The 16,885-nt window shown below is 41.4% G+C and overlaps 1 long non-coding RNA gene across 1 annotated transcript in view; it reads left to right on the top strand.

Annotated features, from left to right (window-relative positions):
* The first annotated feature begins 10,083 nt into the window (after positions 1-10,083).
* LOC132524215 (uncharacterized) overlaps positions 10,084-16,885 on the top strand; it is a 100,648-nt gene continuing 93,846 nt past the window's right edge. Inside the window, exon 1 of the long non-coding RNA XR_009541824.1 lies at positions 10,084-10,187. This is a non-coding gene — a long non-coding RNA (uncharacterized LOC132524215). The remainder of the gene's footprint in view (positions 10,188-16,885) is intronic.

The following is a 16,885-nucleotide window of genomic DNA, read 5'->3' as shown; positions in this document are numbered from 1 at the left end:
AAAATTTAATGATCTTTTTGCTAATGTCTTTAAAAAAATAATAAGGAAAAGAAACAAAACGTATACAACTTAAGTGTAGTATTTCCAAATTCTTAAAAAAGGAGAGTGCATAAAATCACCTGTTTTACATTTTTAGTTTGCTTATATTTGTTAAAATTCATTCTATTCACAGGAATAAATGGAAATATGAAAGAAATACTGATGTGCCTGGCCCATCTTGTCACACATTGTTTTGAAGGAAGCCAGTTCTGTTTGGGAAATGACAACAAGGTAAAATAAGAATGGGACTGTTTTTTTTTTAACATTTATAAAACAAAAAAGAAAAAAAAACGGGGGGGTGGGCAACAAAAATCATTAACGACCCACTTTCTTTTAAATACGTTTTACCATTAAACTTGAGGACTTTGTGCAACTGAGTGCTTGATCAGTATCCACAATGTATACCTTACAAATGAGTTACATCCTAGGTTTCTCTTTCATTATTTGGAACTCAGCACATCTTCTCTTAGAATCAGATATTCCACTGGGTGGGAGGATTCCCTGGCTGGCTCACAAAATTCACAGTAACCCACAATTTAGCTTGCTTTATGTGAGTAGTGTTTAAATGACAATCAACTATCATGTAAAATACTTTCTATAGAAAAATGCATTCTCTAACCCATCTCAGGCTTTCAGAGGTACTTCTACCACTGGGACCATAGGTGTAGCTGGGGGATGAAGGGAGGAGGAAAGGACAGGGTAGTTAATTATGACCACCATGAACTCCTAAATTCCCTAGTATTGTTTAAAAAGATAACATCGTAACTCTCACACAAATGTACAATGAACTCGTGTCAAAGATTTTGTTAACTCATTAATTAGTGAGCCAACAAGTAGGATGTTACCATAGGGTCAAATAATTCAAGGAACCACACATATATGGACCACAAGGAATGCTGAGATGAATTTACACAGAAATGCAAAAGGCTCTATCCATATGGCAATTATCAGTTACATTCCACCAGACCCAATTAATTTGCTTTCTTACAGATAAGAATCATTTTCATTATTATCAGTTTTCTACAACTTGCAGAATTATAAAGAAGTTTAAAAACAGTGAAAAGGGATATGACCACAAGAATGCATTAGATAGGACATGCAGTAACTTCTCTTTTATCTATTTAAAGAGTTTCACAATTTTTCCCAACAATACTATAACAGTAGTCCTTTCAAGATTGACATATCCTGATATTGTGGACTGGGGAGGAAATACTGAATTCCAGATAGCGATTCCCACACTATCTGTTAATAAAGTCTATACCAGGGCTGTACAAAAAATATATAATGCAAACCACAAATGCAGCCATATATGGCATTTTTAATTTTCTGGAAACCACCAGGGGGTGGTTTCCAGGGGGGTGGCCACCCCATACCACATTTTAAAAAATCAAGTACAATTAATTTTAATAAAATATTTAAACAAACATATGCAAAATATCATTTCAACATGTAATCATATGAAAGAATTATTAATAAGGTATCCTAGATTCTTTTTTTCATTCTAGGTTTTCAAAAGCCAGTGTATGTTTTGCACTCACAGCATATCTTAATTCAGACTAGCCTCATTTCAGATGCTTTACTAGCCACATGTGGCCCATGGCTAGGACAGGGCTATATAAATCAAACATTCGCGAGCTAGCTAAGTTTTGCATTGCTTGACATATTAATTAAAATATTTAGGTCTGTCCCAGCCCTTCCATGCCCATACCATTACTTTCAAGGTAGCCAGATTGCCAGATTTCCTCATGTGGGAATGAAGCATGATCAGTGCCCAAGGAAACTATAATTTGAAATGTTTGTCTAGTGTGGCCCCATGAATTTCCTCATTAGCAGTCTGCACCATTGTCTTTTCCCAGGGAGACCATACATACCCCTGTGATGTGAGAGAGAGAGCGATGAGCACACAGGGACGTGGTGGGAACCATGATAATAAACGTAATATTGCTTTGCCTGTCACCTGAGTATGACAGCACCTGTCAAAACATTAACTTTTTCATTTTCATATCACCCTTGTGAGGTAAAGAAAGGAGGGACATTTCTCATAATCCCTCTTTCACTGCAGAAAGGCAAGAGAAATCTTTCTTCTTAGCAAGGGAGTATAAGGTGTATCCACTCAGCCTCTTGTGTATTGCACAGGCCTCAACTGGGCACAAATAGATCCAATTCAGAGTCCCGCCTCTAGGAGGGAGAAAGGACCCTCTCCACAGCAGGGCCGCCAGAGCATCCTGCTGGATACAACAAAACATCACCAGTGTCAGGCAGGGGCTGAGGAAGAGGGAAACAGAAGAGAACCTGCTCCACTGCTGAGCCAGAGCAGGGAGGGCACTGGGAACCTCCCTCTTGAAACCAGCATGCTCAGAATCTCTATACATTTATTTGCTTCTCTTTGTGGGCCCTCCTCCCCGCAGAGATTTCTGAGAAAAGGATGAAAGTCCCATGGTCAGACAACCCACTGGGATCCCTGATAAAAAATTTATTTCAGATAATTCTGGAGTAACACTTACTATATTCTGGTGTTTTATATAATCTGAACTAGGAGAATAAACCATAGGACTGTGTGTGTGTGTGTGTGTGTGTGTGTGTGTGTGTGTGTGTGTGTGTGTGTGTGTGTGTGTGTGTGTGTGTGTGTGTGTGTAAGAGAGAGAGAAAATAGCTAAAGGCTGCCCTGAGATCCAACATCTTTCCTTCCTCCTCATTTTCTTAGGACCTCAGGGACTAAAATCAGTGTTCCAGGGACTAGTAGCCCCAAAATAGCCTTTCACACCCCTCCCCTCATCCCTTTCTTGAATTTTCAAAAGAATATACAAGCCATTCTGCTCCCCACTCATTCAATCAACTGTTTTGATTTCTGGTGGCCGCCATTTGCAGTCGTCACTTCATATGCATGAATGGCACTTTTACACCTGGGCGACAGTCATCCATTCAACTGGCAAGTGTTCATCTGTATTTAACATTAGCTGCTCAATAATAACCTATTGAAGGACTAGGCCTGTTAATGTTTGTATAAGGAGGGGAGCCGTTAAGAAAAGACTACATGTGCTGAATTCAAGAAGGCGGCTATTTCTTTCCTACTATAAACAGAAATGATTATAAAACCAGAACCCAGAAAGAGTTCCTTACCCTTCACTTTGGCGTGAGGGGGTTTCGTTTCTCTGCAAAGGCCTACTCTCTGAGTGCTGATTCCCCAGGTTTTTACTGCATTCCAGGGAGGGAGATAGAAACCAAAGCAAACAAAGTGCCCCCAAAGGACCCTCTCCTCCCTCCAAAAAGCTTCTATTTTTAATTCTCTGCAGCTTTTAAAACAGTGGAATGGGAAGGTTTCAACAGTCAGTGGTGGAAGAGAATTCCTGCTTTCTCTAAGGATGCCCAGTTTAGATAATCCCTGCTGGCAGCGGAATCCCAGGGCCAGGGCTGGGCAAAGGGGTTTTCTTGGCATTTTCTTTTCAGCACATTTTGTCATCTCAAAGTAACTTTTAACAACTGTGCTTTCCTCTCTGCACGGGAGCAGAAAGCATGTTTTGAGCTGGCGGCAAAATGTACCTAGTTTTCCCTCTGAGCGTCTGTCTCTAATGTTAAAAACACATTTTACTGGTGCTTGGTACTTTGTATGGGCACTTGACTTTAAACCAGGAATCCCTGAGCTCTTTGTGGGATTTCTCATATCCACCCCACATCCACCCCACACGGTGGGTGGCAAATAGTGACCCCAACTTTTTTGTCAGGTGGGGAAACAGGGCAGACCCATAGAACATGGCAAGTAGTTTTCCCAAGCCTGTATGGCGAATGTTAGCAGCAAAAGTAAACATTTTTTGCATGGCTCTGTCTGGTTTGTGGCCTCATGGCTACTGCCTCCCAAACACAGATTACAGGGTATCATCCGTAGGCATCAGATGTGCATTTGTTGACCAGCTGCCAAGACATTCATCTGGCAGACATTTCTTAAACTTCAGCCACATGCCACGCACTCTGACTCGCAGAAGCCTGCTCTGCTCCCACATAGGTCTCCTGAGGTTGAAGCAGCATTGGACACGCCTGAACACAGGGACCAGAAGGAAGAGCAGAATTTCTTAAAATTTCCTCTACTTCATCCCAAGCTGCCTTTGCAGAGCTGTCTGTGTGCATGCAGGGCTCACTTTCAGAAAGGCATATTCAAGGCAATTGGCTGTAGAAAGTACTAGACCCAAATATCCTCTCAGGGTTCTTAAGGACAGGACTTGAAGCTTGGGAAGGAAGTGCCAAATGACCTGCAGGCGTGAAGGTGAGGAGAAGGGCTCCAACATAGTGGAAAGCTAGGCAGCCCAGATTTCAAAGCTATTTCTACCTCCTAATGTTACAGCCATTAAATCAAGAATTTAGTTCTTTAGCCAAAATGCCCCGTATCCTAATAGTGTTCTTACTTGGCAAAATGCTGCCTATAAATACCTCCTGCTCTTTCCTCTTCTCTCCAGCTTTCAGAGTTCAACCAAAGCCCATTTTATATTAAATAGGAAAAAAGCAGTAGAAACTAAAAGAACTAATGTGTCTGGGCTCATGCCTTGTCGCATCATTTCATATCAACTTTGAATCCAAGGAAGCCTAATAGTAATTCAGCCATGAAACTGCTGCATAAACTGGGGGAGATTTGGAGCATATGTTTTCAATTCATTTACATTTGACTCATCACAATAGGCTGCTTTTTTTTTTTTAAGTTCTATTTGATGTTTAAGAAAATATTTCACCCTTTTAAAATAAACCTTTTAGAGTCTTTCTCCATTCACAACAGGACGCTGCGGAACGCTAAGAGAATTAGGAACTCAAAGGCAGGAAGGTTCAGGGACGGTTCAAAATTCAGAGCCATGAATCCAGAGAGGGTTCAAAAGTTGGCAAAGTGAACCCTCTCATCCCTACCCACAAATAATAAATAACAATCACAACAAGGAAAAGGAGAAAGGGGAAAGCCACTGGAAAGCCATAACTTATCCCGTCTCCAGCCTTACAGCTCTCTCCAATTTTAAAGCAGGAGTTCTTCGGAGAACTTAGGTAGTGCTGCCTGCAGGGAGCTGAGATGGTCTTCTGTCGTAAATTACCTTGCTGGGGATAAGCTTTTCTGCAGGTCCAACAGACAGGCAGCTCTGCAAGACCCATCACCCAGCTCCGTGCTTCTTAAATTATCCTTCATCTGGTCGTGACATCTGAAAACCTACAGGGAAAATGATCACCCCCAAATCTGACCTTCCCATACCACTAGGTCTTTTTTTTATAAAGAACTACACCACAAGAGATAGACACAATAGCATTCGATTTGCAAACAAAAATAGGAGGAAAAATAGAGCTTTCTATGTACTTCTTCGAATAAATAGTACAATTGTTTTCAAACTTGTCCATACTAAAGGTTTTTTTTCATTGCAATGCGACCCTAAGTCCTTTTCCCAACTAAGATAGCCATAGTGACACGAAAATCATTAGAAACAAGGACTGGAGGGAGCCTTAACTTTTCCCCTTCGTTCTCACTTTACAATCAACAGCCTTGCTGCAGCCTTCCAACCGTATTCAGACGCATACACACACAGACAGACACATGCACGCAAACATCTGAGGACCTAGAATATTTGAGTAAATGGCTGCAGTAGGTTGAAATGTGATCAAGACCTGAGAGCAGGTAGCAGGCCAAGAGAAATAGCTCCTAGCCATAAAAAATGCCTTAATCAATCAGTAACTCTTCCGTATGTCACCTGACGTGTTTAATCTGTCTGCTTTGACGGGATTGTGGCAAGTGGAGCTGGCCGCTGGCAAAAGTAGAATGGGCCTTTGTGAAGTAGGGCCGGCCGTCAGGCTTGGGAGAGCACGGTGAAGGGCTACACAGAGTAGGCGTCTTATAAGTGCCTGTGGGCCAGCTTCTTGTGATGGAGGCTCCAAAAGAAGGAAGCAAAGATTTCAGACGTTACAGGTTCAAAACACATCAAGTCAACGGGCAGACACAGTAACAGTCATGTCGTCCAAGAAATTTAACAACTTCTTCCTTCATTTGCTTCTCCCTGGAATTCAGCCTCTGTCATAAACGCTGAGAAATGAGATAGACCTATTCACTTCCACTTTAGTGTTTTAATTCTGGAACTCAGATTTACACCCGAGAGAGGAAAATGTATTCTTTGCAATGTCTGAATCTTCTGAACAGGGGGAAGCCAGTGGATTTTTTAGCGTCAGGCTGGCTAACCTTGGATCTGGTCATACAGTTTGTTGTGAAGGAAAGAGCTTTTTACCAGAAGAAGGAACACACCTTGATCCTGCCAACAAAATGGCTTTTAAATACCTCCACTTTACTTAAGAAAGAGAATCATGGTTACTACCTGTGAAGCCCAGTGCTCCTTCCCTTGCACCTTCTGGGACACCCTAGTCACCCTGATCACCTTGGCATTGAGAGGAGATTATCTCCACTTCCAAGTCTTTATGTAAAGTGATCATTTAATCCTGCCATGCAAAGTAGGAATAAGCTATCCCCAGTTTTGCAGATGAATAAACTGAGATGTGGACAGAGATCAAGTCATTATCCCAGAGTTACCTAGTGGCAAGACCTCCACTCAAATCCAGGCCACCCACTCAGCCACCTGCGTGTGAGACAAATTCCCTCAGAGATGTTTTCGACAAGATTATTTAAGGCAAGTGACTATTCAGTTTCCCACTGATGTGTATTTGTGTGTGTGTGTGTGTGTGTGTGTGTGTGTGTGTGTGTGTATATATATACCTTAATTCTTTATTTTTGTTCATTTCCTTTTTTCTATTTTAATACAATTGAAGCATAGTACACAAATATTCAGCTCCATGTATTTTCACAAGAAGCCTGGACCCAGCATCTGGATCAAGAAACAGATTATTTCCAACCCACAAGCTTCTCTTGTGCCTTCCTTCAAGTCATTACTCTCCCATCCCCCCAAACATTATACTCCTTTATACCCCTGTCTCCTTTATAGCCAGGGGCGAGGTGTGTGTGTGTGTGTGTGTGTGTGTGTGTGTGTGTGTGTGTGTGTGTGTGTGTGTGTGTGTGTGGAGTATTTGGTTATGAGCATGTATTTTGGAAATAGGCTGCTTGGGTTGAAATCCTGCTATACGTTTTACAAACTGTACATCATTGGGCAAGTTACTTAACTCCCCTATGACTCAGTTTTCTCAACTTTAAAATGGGAATATTAACAGAACCTACCTCACAAGGTCGTGATGAAGATTAAATGCTACAGTACATCTAAAGAGCTTAGATCAAGGTAAATAGAAAAGCTCAGGGTAAGTCAGAAAACACCAGCTATTATTTATGCTGGGACATTTCTCCCCCTCTCAGAGACTGTCTATGAAAGACCAAGAAGGTACAAAGATAGTAGAGCAAGGGGGATGGCAAGGGAGAGGAAGAGAGAGGAATTCCAACCAAGCATGTGCTGTCTGCCAGCATAAGAAACAGACCCATCTCTAGGTTAGGGAGAGGATCAGAGCTGAACAGATGGAGGGAGAGCTAAAGCAGTCAGTTCTCCAGTCATACAGAATCAAGTGTTCAGAGTAAAACTGTGATTTGAAACATTATGTATTTTCTCTTCCATTCTATTTATGCTTCCTACATGTGCAAATATACATGCCAAAGATGAATAAGCAGGAGTGCTTTTTGAGACCATCCATGAACTTTCCATGACTCCTAATAGTCTAGAATTGAATGCATATTTTTAAGTTTCCAACAATAGAAAAACAATGAGTGTGAGCTTTTTTTTCTGCCCAATTCACAATTTAATTCCCGACATAACTTTGTAGGTAGAATAGATTCAGACATTTTTCCATGTCACATTTCTTTATATTTTTGCACCACTTGAAACATTTTTTACCCATTTAATTTAGAACTTCTCAAAATCATCTGCCGTGTAAATCGAAAGTAAATAGCTCGTTTAAAGCATAGGTTCCGAGAAACCAGAAGCTTCAAAAAAAAAAAACCAAAACCCATAAGGTTGAGAACTTGCTGGGCAAGTTTCCTTTTTTTCCCATCCCAAAGAATGCATTTACTGAGACAGCTATATATTTTATGAAATACTTAACGAAGTCATTGTTTAAAAAAGAAAAGAGAAAGAAGAATAAATATGTTTCAAGTAATATTAAAAATGACAAGCATATAATAGCAATTTAAATAATGAATTGACTACAATAAAGAATTAACACCGCTTACGTTTCCAACAAGTATGAAATAGATCGAGGCCTGATATATTGATTTGTTAAGTTTTAATTGGGTTTAGAAAAACTCAAAATTGATAGGGAAAGAGGCATGAGCTTGATTCCATCTGTCTGTCTGTCTCTCTGTTTCTCTCTCTCTCTCTCTCTCTCTCTCTCTCTCTCTCTCTCTCTCTCTCGCCATTACCCTCCCTCTCTTGCTTCTCCAAGTTTTCTTTTCATACTTGATTTTGAGGTAAGCAGACCAGAGATAACTATTAAACTCTTAACGCTGCACACTTTCCAGTTCTAGACCTTTTTAACACAGCAGAGATAATGTTACTTACAGAGCTTTTCAACAGCGTGGCCACTGGCTAGCCAAGCCCTCTGAAAGGAACAAAACGCTTCCTTCCTGGGTGGCTGGCTGTGAGCTGGAACAGTACATGATATTCAAGATAAGAAAACGGAAGTTCCAAGCACTGAGCGTGTGTGGTTTAACCAAATGAGGTAAAATAAGAAATGGAAGGACAGCAAGAAGCTGCCTTATTTGCAGCACCGTGTCAGAGCCAGTACAGGGATTTGGAGTTGGATGCATCTTGATTGAGAAATTGTAAGTGGGAAGACCTTGTCCCTGCTCCTTAGCTCTGCATAGATATAAATATGAGATGAGGCAGCTTTGTTACCTTTTAGGGATATCATAAATTCCAAAGAGATCGCTATAAAGTGATTCTTAATGCCCTTGAGCTTGCTTTGAAAGATAAAGTAAATTGAGTTTATAAATTCCAGAGTGCAGCGGCTGAAGATTGTGTCCACTCATTTCTAAAACCAGGGATTACAGTTTGAGCCCTTGGATCCCTCCAACCTTTTAGACAACTGGGCTCACTCTGAACAGGATACTGGCCATCATCTCAGCCATGACACCTGGTCTGTAGACTTTAACTCAGGCTGACCCACCCATGGACCACATGACCAACTTCTGTCCAGAAACAAGCTCTGGTCATCACAGCCTTCTTCTGAACCTCAGGTTTCTCATCTGTAAAATGGGGATGATAACAATATTAACTCCTGCCACATGGGGGTATTTCTGCTTAGCCTGCTACGACCTATAGGTGAGCAGGGTAATAGACAGACCAGGTCATAATTAGCCCTGTGACCCTCAGCAAGCTGGTCACTTCATACTCTGGTTCTCCATTTCCTCATCTTTAATACGAGAAGAACAAGACCCACTTCATAGTGAGTTCAACAGCATAAAACTCAATAAATTATCATTTCTGACCTGGCTTCTCTTGTTTTGCCTCGAATTTTTAGTCTCTTTCTTGTTCATGGGACTCCAACAGGAGCCAGTGATGCCCCGGCTTTATCCTTGGCTCACTTCCAGGGACACAACTTAAATTCTCCCCCTTGTAAGTCAAGGGGTTCCCATCAACTTAAGTACCACCTGTCTGGCTGAAGCTCACATGGGACTGCTAGTCCCACATCAGGGGAAGGTAGGGTGGGAGTGTGGACTGACCCCAGTCAGGGTGCTGTCCCATCTCCACATTCTACTCAGCCTCTTCTCTCAGGAAGCCATTGCTAAGTAAACAAAATGGTCATCTCCTCAGTCCCCAGACACTCCTCCTTGACTCATTCCTTATGCTATCTTCTGGGGTGGTGCCTTCCAGTTGGTTTTTCTAGTACTCCTTTCAGTAAAACATTTTTGAGTGCACACATCAGTATATGTTTATATATTTATAAATTTTATACATGTGATACTCTGCTGATATATTTTATGCATTCTGAAAACACATACACACCACACAGAAATTTTTAAAGAATGAGATAAAAAGTAAGTAGATAAAGGAATTCAATCATTTCCTTTGTGTACCCCAACAGATCACCTCAGGCTCCCTCTGCTGCTGTCCAGCCTCCCTGGCCCTGTGAGAAGAGTATTCTCCCTTGGGATCCTGGACATCCCACCTTTGAGAGAGATTTACATACACAGTAACGAAGAGCAGGTAGGCTGACCAGAATAAGCCTCCACTGTTAGCACAAGAGCATTACCCCAAGCCAGGCTCAGCTTCGTGGGTATGGAACCTGTGCAGTCGGACAGGACCCCATACTCAGAAGGGCCCCGGGCTTGATTAAACTGCAGCTGTCGCCATCTTGAAATTCTCAAAAATTTTATCCTTTAACTTGTGAGGTCCAGTGGGACAAGGGAGCATGCGTGTGAGCAGAAGAGATACGTACAGTAATGCATGCTCCCCCACCCCCGTGCTGCCCCACTCACATATAGCTTTAGCAATGCCTCACAAGCACAGTGTTCCAGTGGACCCGTTGCATGCGGGAGTTTAGCGAGACTCAAAGTGAGTACAAGGTAAGCTGATTATGGGAGCCATCTGCTTCCCAAGTGTGGTAGAATGTGCATGTCTCAAGAAGTGAAATAAAAACAACTGAGTTCGTTTTGTGAAGTATTTCCACTGTTCTGGTAAGAATTAAATTTATATGCCTGTACGCACTACAAAAAAGAAATTGCATAATTTCAGTGATTCTGCACGCAAGTTAAATGCTCTTATATTTGCGTTTAAAACTGGCATCCCACACTATAAAGAGGAATGGTATAATTCATGCTAATAGTTTAAAATTTTTATTTTTACTTACTTAAAATGACATCAGATAGCAAATGAAAAACACTATGACAAGTTGAGAGACTATGGAAGAAAGGAAAACGTTCTGTGTTTTACTACTTTTAATGCCCTTTGTTCTTGCTTTTTGAACAAGGGGCCTCACATTGGTATTTTACACTGTAACCATCTCTGCCCCGTGGCCCCTGATTCATCTCTAAATTACCAGTCTATCTCTATCAAGAGTGAGTCCGCCCTACTCCCTTCTCTCACTGGAAGAGAGAGAGAAAATTCTTCCTCCATTTTGCCCTAAGAAAACATCTGTCCTTCCAAGACCATGGTTAATACATTCAGTTGATTTCATGCTTCAAATTTCATTCATTTAACAAATATTTGTGTATTTATATAGTTAAACTTTAAATGATAAAATGGTAAGTATTTGCCCTAGAGAATAGCTACCTCTTCTACCCTGTTTCTGACACAGCAGAAAATTCCAGCTGAAGTGGGGAGATCTCAGTTCAAAAGAGTATTGCTGTTGAAACTCGAGGACTGAGCTCTGGCGCAACTACCCTTCATAATTCTTCACCCACACCCAGAAGCTAATGATTTCCAGAGATGGCCACAGCAAAGAATTCACAGGAACATGGGTCACTGTGTCAAGGATCATGTCAAAAAGACGAGGTCCCCAGTTCCAAATATTTCAGGGGTGAAAAGGTCATTCTCATAAATACCGTCTCCTCCACATTCAGCATACCATGGTATGTGCTTTGTCATAATTTGGTGGGTCACCAGCAGAGCCCCCATCCAGGTGAAATTCCTTGGTCCTCACCAGTCAGATGTCACTCTTACATCTCAGTTGATAGTGTCTTCTAAGACGGGAAACAGTCAGGTTTTTGCCTCTAGAATCCACTAAATCAGTGGTTCACAAAGTGCAGTCCAGGGACCCCTGGGGGTTCTGGAGACCCTTCCAATGGGTTCATCCAGCTAAAATTATTTTCATAATAATACCAAAATGTTACTTGCCTTTTTCACTTTTATTTAGTTGACAGTGTAGTTTTCTAGAGGCTATAATCATTGTTCTGTTGGCTAACGAATGGAATGTATATTTTTGTATTTTAAAGATTTTTTCATTTTAATTTCCAATACAGTTAATATTTATGAGTATAACCCAGATAAGCATAAGCTCTCTCAGGTCATCACTAATTTTAAAGGATGTAAAGTGGTCCTAAGACCAGAAAGTTTGAGAGGTGCTAGACTAAGTGAAGTAGGTAACCATCGCACTTTGCATTGTCTCAAAGATGAAACTACCCTCTCCTTCCCAAGATAATTCTTTCTCACAGTCCCAGCAGTCACCAGTGATTCTTATAACTCACTAAGATATTGCTACGCCAATGACCAATGGGTAGATACTATAATTCAGCCTTGGTCACTATGACAAACAAAATACTAAAGGTATACACCTATAGGGCTTTGCAAAGTGACTCTTCATATGACATAAACTGCAGCTATGTTTTTGAGTAAGCAACAAGATTTTAAATGTCTTTGCATAAAGAAGGGTCCAGTATATATCAGTTTTAAAAGTACATTTAAAAAAATATTACCTTGTTTCCCCAAACCAAAACAGTAATCAGTTAAATAAATTGCATCTGACAGAGAATATAGGTGGAAAAGGAAATCTCTACTACTTCCTAGAGAATATCTTCAACACACAAGCATGCACGTGCGCAGACACACACACACACACACACACACACACACACACACAAAACCCTTGATGAACACATATGGTATTTAATGCATACCTGTTATACAACAACCAGTGCTTTTACCTTTTCATGAACTATGAGTCATTCCCCTGCTCCAGAGAGGGTTTTCTGAGCTTCATAAATATTGATCATACTCCCTAAATTCTAACAGGCAGTTTCCTCAAATGCGAATGATACTTCTCAACTTCACTCTGCACTTTCTATATTCAGTCACACTGTTGACTACCATGGAAGAAAAGATATTCCATATAGATGAATACTCCTGAAAACCAGAGCTTAGCCACTTCAAATCCCAAGACATACTTTCATTCATTCATTCAAAAACATTCCTGAACCACAAGTCAGAAATTGTGCTGGGCCTTAAGAATACAATGACAAATAAAGCAAAATGTGCCCTCAAAATAGCTTACATTCTACTGGATGTTGAATAGAATTTGTCCTAAAATTTATCCCAAAAGTCTTAAAAAGGGGTGTATGTGAAGAAAATATTATAACTTCAAATTTTATTTTTATTTTGTGTATGTTTTATGATGTAAACAATATATGAGTGTAGTATCACATGGATAAATTATAAGTAAATAAAAATACACATCTATTGAAAGTACCTCCCCAATTTTTACTAATGAGGTGTGCAATTTAAAAAGTTTAGAGACGCTGATTGAGCATAATTTGGAAGCCCTCCTTTTTGAAAAAAGCACTCAGTCTGTCATCCTCGTGAACACTTTCTTGGCTGCTCAGCAGCTGCCTGGGAGTCCATCATAAAATTAGTGTATGCTCTATGGAATCTAAAAAAAAAAATGGTTCTGAAGAACCTAGGGGCAGGACAGGAATAAAGACACAGACGTAGACAATGGACTTGAGGACACAGGGAGGGGGAAGTGTAAGCTGGGATGAAATGAGAGAGTGGCATGGACATATATACACTACCAAATGTAAAATAGATAGCTAGTGGGAAGCAGCCACATGGCACAGGGAGATGAGCTCAGTGCTTTGTGACCACCTAGAGGGGTGGGATAGGGAAGGTGGGAGGGAGACGCAAGAGGGAGGGGATATGGGGATATACGTATATGTATAGCTGATTCACTTTGTTGTACAGCAGAAACTAACACAACACTGTAAAGCAATTATACTCCAATGAAGATGGTAAAAAAAAAAATAATAATAATAATTAGGGCTTCCCTGGTGGCGCAGTGGTTGAGAGTCCGCCTGCCGATGCAGGGGACACGGGTTCGTGCCCCGGTCCGGGAAGATCCCACATGCCACAGAGCAGCTGGGCCCGTGAGCCATGGCCGCTGAGCCTGCGTGTCCGGAGCCTGTGCTCCGCAGCGGGAGAGGCCACAACAGTGAGAGGCCCGCGTACCGCAAAAAAAAAAAAAAAAAATTAGTATATGCTCCTAGCCAGCCGGGCTGTAAGTGAATTTAGAGATGATATACTAGACCTTTTCTTTCACATAAGCTGCAGAACCCAGAACAATAAGTGATTTGCCTAAGCCATTTCCCAATTTGGTGAAGGAGTTGGCGATGTTTTTAAAAGTGTGATTCTGAGTCACCAACACTGTGGGAGGGGCCTTGTGGAGATGCAGAATGATGGACTGAGGATCTGGAGGTTTTCCATCAGAGTCTCCCAGGACAGGGCCTCAGCTCTGGGCTCCGTACTAACAATGTCCCCAGGAGACTCCCAAGCACTCCAGGGATGGAGAACCCAGGAGAGGGGAGATGGATGCTTGGCCAAGGTCCCTGTGTTCCCAACGCCAGGCTCTCTCCTTCACACGGGTTGTCTTTGCTGTTGGAGCAGGAACTGTGGCCCTCAGGAACAGCTGCACATGGTGTTTGACCGATGGGGCTGTGGATTGCTGATCTTGCTAATTCTGGGGCTGCTTTTTTAGGGGCTTGTTTTTATCTCCTCCTTTGATGTCAGACTGTTTGCCATCATTTCTTACTGCCTTCAGCATGATCACTACTAATCTCTCTTCCCTCCTTCCTTGTCCCCCTCTAATTTTCTGCTTTTAATTCTTGTGGGCTGGGAGACTACATAAATGGGCTTGTTAGGAGTGTGTGTTAATTAAGAGTCAATTAGACATAGTTAAAGTGCATTGCTTTGTGACTGGTGTTTCCGCTGCTTCGAGCCTGTTTCGCTTCCTTCCTGCTTCTCAACTGAGTTCCAGAAGGCAGATTGAGGGATGCCTGACCTCTGGATAAGTGGGTCACTAGGATATTTACTTTCTTGTCACATTTCACCGCTGTCAAAGCTCAGAGGGTCTGGCCGGCCCCCGGAGGAGCCAGTGTGCTTAATGATTCAGGACACCTGGGTCTGACCCGCGCTTCTTACGTTTCTCTGGGCTCGGAGTGATTTACAGGAAGAGGGGCTAGGATCCGGGAGGCAAGAGGCAGGGCATGCACTCCATGGTGGACCAGGAAGTAGGAATTCGTTCCTCTGAGAAATACCCTCATTTCCAGTTCACGAAGGGCCTAGGTCTGTCCCCCTCTAGTAACTGCCTGGAATCACAGCCATGACCCACACCCACAGGCTATCTGAATGGGAGTTGTAGAGGTGGGGGGAGCTAACGATGGGCATGGGAGGGGGAGGAGGGCCATCTCTAGCCCAGAAGGCATAATCAATATATTTAACACTAAAGTTCATCCCATACAAAAATACTGCTATTTTTTCAAAACCATCAGTGTACAACAGTATCTTTAGAGCCTAAGCTTTGTCTGTGATGCCATTGTTAAATGATGTAAAGACAATCATGCAGATCATAAAGTTCTCATCCTCATCTTGTATTGGGAAATGAAAATTAATTGTCCGCACAATGCCCCAGGATCCTTCACCCTTCCTTTATTATACACAAATATATAATCTTTTGAATGGAGACAACTCTTTTGTCTTTCCAAAGTTATAAAATGACAAAAATAAAAAGGAAATAGGAATCCAGAGTCAATGTTATTTTACTTCATGGGGTTCTGTGCTTCTTATGAGCTAATTTCTTGTTTTTCCCAGAAAAAGTAATATCTTTAGCTAATATCCCAGGTCGGGACATGCATGACTGAAGCTGAAGCGTGTGTTTATTTAAAAAAAAAAAAGGAATTTTGAAAAGAGGCAAAAAGCGAAAGGTACTTGTATGCAGGGAGGGATCACACTGATCCATTTTCAGGGCTTAATTACAAATCTGCTCCAACTAATTTCCTTATTGTGCCCACAGCTGCTGTTCTGTTGTCACCAGTTTATTTTTCTTTGGAAATCTGAAAGGCATCAAGGCTGGCCCTGAAAGTCATCAGGAGCAGAACTGGTGTCCCAGATGCCTCGTTATTGGTCCGTTTGCCAGCCTGTTTTGTTGTTTATGTCTTGCATTCAAATCATTTATTTTGTTCAGACCTTCTTTTGCTTTGAAAATGATTTTAGAACACCGGACTGCTTTTATCACTCAACCGTTTGCCTTGCTGGATAACAGGAACATCATGGTTTAATCAATATCACAATTCCCCATAATCTCTGGGCAGGCCTTGTTTAATAAATATCAAAAAGTGTAGAGCTCCAAAGACGCGTTCAGAATGACCCAGGGGTCTGAGTTTCTTTGTTGGAAAGCAAAAAATGTTTTTCATATGAAATCATGGTGATTTTGGAAGATTTTCATCTATAAGTCTAAATGTCATATGGAATGGTTTGGAACTTGCAATGGTTTTGTTTTCACATCCAAGAAGATTGGCTGCTAAAACCAGTGCAAGACACTTCGGGCAGGGGAGGGAGGCACACTATGGATATTAGTAAAATGCCTTGTACTGCAAGCAGCATGACAGAAAGCTTAAATGCTGGTTCCTGGGGATCAGAGAGACCTAAGTTCAAATCCTGACTTGAGCAAGTTATCTTAACCTCTTGCACCTCAGTGCTCCCAAACGTAAAAGAGAAATGAGTAGCATCTAACTTCTAGAGTTTAATGAGAAATTACATTAGCTAATGCTTGGAAAGCCCTAGGCAAGAAGGCCAGGCAGGTGGTCAGCTTAAAAAACAAGAGCTATTATTATTACTATTATCTGTTTCTTGGAAGGAAAAGAGCTAGTTGTTTGGCTAAATACTTCTGTTGCATTTTTGGTTAACAACTGTATTGTGGGAAACAATCTAAGCAAATATCAAGGGAAATTGTTGTATTAACTGTTATAGGTAGGGTGACCATATAGTATGTGCTTCAAACCAGGACACTTTGAGTGTGAAAATGTGCATTATGAATAATTATGTGAGGACAGTAGGCATAAATCAGGACCATTCCAGGCAAACCACAACATGCTGTTCCTTGTTATAGGAATCTCAAACCAACAAATTATTAGAACTGG

This window comes from Lagenorhynchus albirostris, chromosome 8 (genome assembly GCF_949774975.1).
Source record: "Lagenorhynchus albirostris chromosome 8, mLagAlb1.1, whole genome shotgun sequence".
NCBI lineage: Eukaryota > Metazoa > Chordata > Mammalia > Artiodactyla > Delphinidae > Lagenorhynchus > Lagenorhynchus albirostris.
Note: the sequence above shows the minus strand (reverse complement) of the source record. Positions and strands in the feature narration are given on the sequence as shown.